Source organism: Ornithorhynchus anatinus, chromosome 4 (assembly GCF_004115215.2).
Source record: "Ornithorhynchus anatinus isolate Pmale09 chromosome 4, mOrnAna1.pri.v4, whole genome shotgun sequence".
Lineage (NCBI taxonomy): Eukaryota > Metazoa > Chordata > Mammalia > Monotremata > Ornithorhynchidae > Ornithorhynchus > Ornithorhynchus anatinus.
Window position 1 is genome coordinate 81,367,962 of NC_041731.1, and position 6,382 is coordinate 81,374,343.

Here is a 6,382-nt window from a genome sequence, read left to right on the forward strand (position 1 = left end):
CATATGATGTTAAAACAGAAAAAGGACAGATCTACCAAAAGAATAGGAAACATTGTAACGGCTCCCAGATGGAAAAATCAGCCACTTTGTAAAGACAATGAGGCTGGAAAAAACTAGGTAGAAGGAAAATAAACAAGGATATCCCATCAATGAAAACCAATGCACATGACAAAGGGGGTTAATATGGTGAGAGAACAATACAGAAATTGAAAGAGTTATAAAATAAATAGGTGAATCAATCAATGGTATTTTTGAATGTTTACTATTTGCAGAACATTATGCTAAGCACTTGGTAGAGTAGAATACAAGAGAGTTGTTAAACATGTTCTCCCGCCTACTTTAGACTGTGAGCCCCATGGGGACAGGGACTGTGTCCAACCTAAATGACCTACCCCAACACTTAGAACAATGTTTGACACATAGTAAGTGCTTAACAAGTGCCTTTAAACAAGCAAACAAAAAAACTAAACAGGAGCTTACAATCTAGGGGAGAAGGACAGTGACCGGAAAATAAACTGAAGCTGCCCAGCCAAGCCTGGATGCAATTTTAACCCAAAAAGCTTAGTATCAATCGATTGTACTCTTCGAGTGCTTACTGTGTGCAGAGCACTGTACTAAGGCTTTGGAGAGTCCAATATAACAGAGTTGGAAGACAAGTTTACTGCCCACAACAAGATTAATAATAATAAACCTAGGTGTGGTACACACACGGACACTCCGAAGCCTTCTATATAATCTAATGTCCAGTCAGCAGTCGGCTATATGTCTCAAGCCTCGACCTCTACCTACAGCTGTGAGACTGTGGGCAAGTCACTTAACTTCTCTGTGCCTCAGTTACCTCATCTGTAAAATGGGGATGAAGACTGTAAGCCTCACGTGGGACAACCTGATTACCCTGTATCTACTCCAGCGCTTAGAACAGTGCTCTGCACATAGTAAGTGCTTAACAAATACCAACATTATTATTATTATTATTATTACACCTCACCAGCCTCTACCCAGGTGACACCATGGAGATTCCATCCCATCCTGTCTTCCACCATCCAGGCGGGAAAGACAAAATGAACCACAGCACTCTCTCAAGCACTTAGTAGAGTGTTTTGCACACAGTAAGTGCTCAGTAAATACAATTGAATGAATGAATGAACAGCAGGTGGCATCCACAAAATCCTGGGAGGACTGGTAGGTGCTGTAGCGGTCACTGGTATGGGTGTGTCCTGAAATCTCAGCTACAAGGAACCCTAATTTCTGCTCCTCTAGCCAGAACATCCTACTGACTAGTTTAAAAAATTTGGGGTATTTGTCCATACTATGCTTTAATGTATGATTATGGGAGGGGAATGCATCTGTTATATTGTTATATTATACTCTTCCAAATCTTCCAAGCGCTTAATACATTGCTCTGCACACAGTAAATCCTCAATAAATATTATTGATTGATTGATGTGCCTGCCTCCAATCCCTTTTCCCACTTATACTATTAGACTTGAAAGAGACAGAGACCCTGTCAATTTCTGACCTGTGCATTCTCTCCCAGCACTTGGTTCAGTGCTCAGCACACAGTGGGTTTTTTCAGTGGAATTTGTTAAGGGCTTCTTATGTGTCAAGTGTTCAATAAATATTACTGCTACTACTACTAATACAACAGAATCTACAGGACTGAGGTGCATCTGTCATTTTCAGGGCGATTTTGAGGACTTTTTCATTAAGATTAATTTGGGCACACTGTCTCTTCAGCTGGTCACTTCTTCAGGGATTACATAAATCATCATCAACAGCATCATAATTTCCAACATTTATTAATAATAATAATAATAATAATGTTGGTATTTGTTAAGCACTTACTATGTGCAGAGCACTGTTGTAAGCACTGGGGTAGGTACAGGGTAATCAGGTTGTCCCACATGAGGCTCACAGTCTTCATCCCCATTTTACAGATGAGGTAACTGAGGCACAGAGAAGTTAAGTGACTTGCCCACAGTCACACAGCTGACAAGCGGCTGACAAGCGGTAGAGCCAGGATTCGAACCCATGATCTTTGACTCCCAAGCCCATGCTCTTTCCACTTAGCCACGCTGCTTCTCTATGATGGTATTTGTTAAGTGCTTACTATGTGCAAAGCATACACAATGCACTGTACTGGATACTTTCTATATGAAGAGCCTGTATTAGATGCTTCTGAATATGTAATAGAAATAAAAGACCCAGCCCTCACCCTCAAGAAATGTACAATCTAGTGAGAGTTTACAACCAAAATGAAGAGATTTACATTTTACAGACTTTTACCAGTACTGAAACAAAAACGGGTAAAAAGACCAAGAATAATAAAGTAGCTTCCTCTCAACTCACAGAATAGACACAAGAAACAGCATGGGCTAATGGAAAGAGCAAGGGACTGAAAGTTCATTCATTCATTCAATAGTATTTATTGAGCACTTACTATGTGCAGAGCACTGTACTAAGCGCTTGGAATGTACAAGTCGGCAACAGATAGAGACAGTCCCTGCCCTTTGACGGGCTTACGGTCTAATCAGGGGAGACAGGCAGACAAGAACAGTGGCAATTTAATAGAGTCAAGGGGAAGAACATCTCATAAAAACAATGGCAACTAAATAGAATCAGGGTGATGTACATCTCATTAAACAAAATAAACAAAATAAATAGGGTGATGAAGATATATACAGTCGAGCGGACGAGTACAGTGCTGGGGGGTGGGACGGGAGAGGAGGAGGAAGAGAGGGAAAGGGGGGAGAAGAGGGTTTAGCTGCGGAGAGTAATAATAATAATAATGTTGGTATTTGTTAAGCGCTTACTATGTGCAGAGCACTGTTCTAAGCGCTGGGGTAAACACAGGGGAATCAGGTTGTCCCACGTGGGGCTCACAGTCTTAATCCCCATTTTACAGATGAGGTAACTGAGGCCCAGAGAAGTTAAGTGACTTGCCCACAGTCACACAGCTGACAAGTGGCAGAGCTGGGATTCGAACTCATGAGCCCTGACTCCAAAGCCCGTGCTCTTTCCACTGCGCCACGGGAGAGGTGAAGGCGGGGTAGAGGGAGCAGAGGGAAAAAGTGGGGAGCTCAGTCTGGGAAGGCCTCTTGGAGGAGGTGAGTTTTAAGTAGGGATTTGAAGAGGGGAAGAGAATTAGATTGTCTGAGGTAAGGAGGGAGGGCATTCCAGGACCGCGGCAGGACGTGGCCCAGGGGTCGACGGCAGGATGGGCGAGACCGAGGGACGGTGAGGAGGTGGGTGGCAGAGGAGCGGAGCGTGCGGGGTGGGCAGTAGAAAGAGAGAAGGGAGGAGAGGTAGGAAGGGGCAAGGTGATGAAGCCTTGATGATGATGCCTTGAAGCCTAGAGTTTTTGTTTGGAGCGGAGGTTGATAGGCAACCACTGGAGGTGTTTAAGAAGGGGAATGACATGCCCAGATCGTTTCTGCAAGAAGATGAGCCGGGCAGCAGAGCGAAGAATAGACTGGAGTGGGGCGAGAGAGGAGGGTAGGGAGATCAGAGAGAAGGCTGTCACAGTAGTCTAGCCGGGATATTACGAGAGCCCGTAGCCTTAAGGTAGCCGTTTGGGTGAAGAGGAAAGGGCGGATCTCGGCGATATTGTAAAGGTGAGACCGGCAGGTCTTGGTAATGGATCAGATGTGTGGGGTGAACGAGAGAGACGAGTCAAAGTTGACACCGAGGTTGCGGACCTGAGAGACGGGAAGGATGGTCGTGCCATACACAGTGATAGGGAAGTCTGGGAGAGGACCAGGCTTGGGAGGGAAGATGAGGAGCTCAGTCTTGCTCATGTTGAGTTTTAGGTGTCAAGGATCTGGGTTCTAATCCCAGCTCTGCCACTTGCCTGCTTTGTGATTTTGAATAAGTCACTTAACTTCTCCCTTCCTCAGTTTTCTCATCTGTAAAAAGGGTATTATAAAGCTGTCCACCCTACTCCTTGGACTGCGAGCCCCAGGTGGCTCAGTGTCCGATCTATTTACACTGAATCTATCCCAGTGCTTAGTGTGTGCTCAGTGCATAGTAAGCAGCTAACAGATATCAGGCATAGTGGATAGAGCATGGGCCTGGAATACAGAAGGTAATGGATTCTAATTCTGGCTCTGCCACTTGTCTGCTGTGTGACCTTGGGCAAATCACTTAACTTCTCTGTGCCTCAGTGGCCTCATCTGGAAAATGGGGATTGAGATTGTGAGCCCCATATGGGACAGGGACTGTGTCCAACCCAATTTGCTTGTATCTATCCCAGCGCTTAGTACAGTGCCTGGCACATAGTAAGCACTTAAATATCAATACTATTATTATTACCATAATTGTCATCATCATTATTATTATAATTACTTTCCTCTCTACACACAGCATTAATCTAGGAACACCAATTCCCATCTTCCATTTCCCCATCCCTGGGTTCTAAGGGTGGATTTGAGGTAAGTAACCAGGAGAAAAAAAAAAATCTGATCCCAGTTTTAAGACTGGGATCAAAATGAAATAGTCACTGCGTCATGGAGCTGCAGAGTAGTTGTGGGAAAGTGCAGGTGTACAAAACAGCTGGGAAACTGGGCCTGAAGCTTCATTTTTTTCTGTAACCTTTACTACTTTATATCAAACAATTCTACATACCAAGCAATTTGTCACAACAGCAGTAATTAATGACAAGGGTGAGGTGACTTGATTTTTCTCATTTGATTTGCTCTGATTTGATGTTATCTGAGAATTAGAAATGTCCAGTCACTGAGCAAGGAGTTGGCTTGAAGGAAGTTTTACTGCTGAGCTTTAAGAGGAGTTTAGCACACCACGCAAAAAATGTAGTCTCCAGGATCGCTGAAGTGTGAGCAAATACCCCATTAAGGGAATCGTTTGATGGAGGAGCGAGCCTCATTGGGTTGGTGTTTAAAGTCATAAGAAACTCCTTGTGAAGCCAAGAGATAAAAAGGAGCTTTCTTACCATGATCGGCCTCCCTTTTTAACTCACTGTACTTCGCACGAGTAGTTTATAACAACACACTTAATAAATATCGACCCTGTTAATAGACCTCAAAGGGAAAGGGTGGGTGGACAGCAAACTCAGGCCCAGCACAAAGCATCAGTAGTTTCTGCTAATGTCCAATCTTCTAAACCTTTCTGCGGTAAAAATCCTGTCCCTGCAAGGTATTGAGACTGAATGCTGGGGTCGCCTAAGGGGACCCCGAACTCCAGGGTCCCAAAGGGCAACAGGGCAACGCATCAGATTATGGGGATGACTATCTTTGCGCGGAGACCTTGGAAGCAGAAAGAGCTCATTGTTGTGAAGGTTAAAACCCATTCTGAATCCCTGGGAACATTCTAAGTAATGAATAAATTCTGAGCACTATGGAATTGAATCAACTCACTGGCTAGCAGACTTTGCGCTTGGAGCCTGGCATAATCACACCCAGACTGCCACGCACCTGGATCCTGGTTCGATCACTCCTAAACTGCCCAATACCAGAATCCTAGTTCGATCATGTCTAGACTGCCATCAGTAGTATTTATTGAGCACTTAATGTGTGCAGTACAACAGAATTGGTAGACACTCCCTGCCAATACAGAGTTTACCGTCCAGAAAGGGAGACAGATTTTAAAATAATAAAGTGGATGTCCCACCAACACTTTGAATTTAACATGTCTAAAACAGAACTCCTCATTCCCACCCAAACTCTGTCCTCCGCTTGACTTTCCCATCACTGTACATTTCACTACCATCCTCCTTGTCTCAAAAGCCCGATAAATTGGCATTATTCTCAACTGCTCTCTCTCATTCATCTCACATATTCAATCTGTCACCAAATTCTGTCGGTTTAACCTTCACAACATTGCTAAAATCCACCATTTCCTCTCCATCCAGACTCTTACCTCGTTAATCCAAGCACTTATCCTACCCTGCCAGTGCTACCGCTTCAGCCACCTTGCTGACCTCCCTGCCTCCTGTCTCTCCCCACTTCAGTTCATACTTCACTCTATTGCCCGGTTCATTTTTCTACAAAAAACATTCAGTCCATGTTTTCCCACTCCTTAAGAACGTCCAGTGGTTGCCCATACACCTCTACATCAAACAGAAACTCCTTACCATGGGCTTTAACCACTTGATCACCTTACCCACTCCTACCTTACTTACCTCACTGCTATGCTACTACAACCCATCCCAGACACTTGGCTCCTCTAATGTCAATCTACTCACTGAACCTTGATTTTGTCTATCTCACCACCGGCATCTCGCCCACATCCTGCCCCTGGTCTGGAATGCCCTCTCTCTTCATATCCAGCAGGCAACCACTCTCCCTACCTTGAAAACCTTATTGGAAGCAACAACTCCTTCATGAGGCCTTCCCTAACTAAGCCTTCATTTTATCTTCTCCCAGTG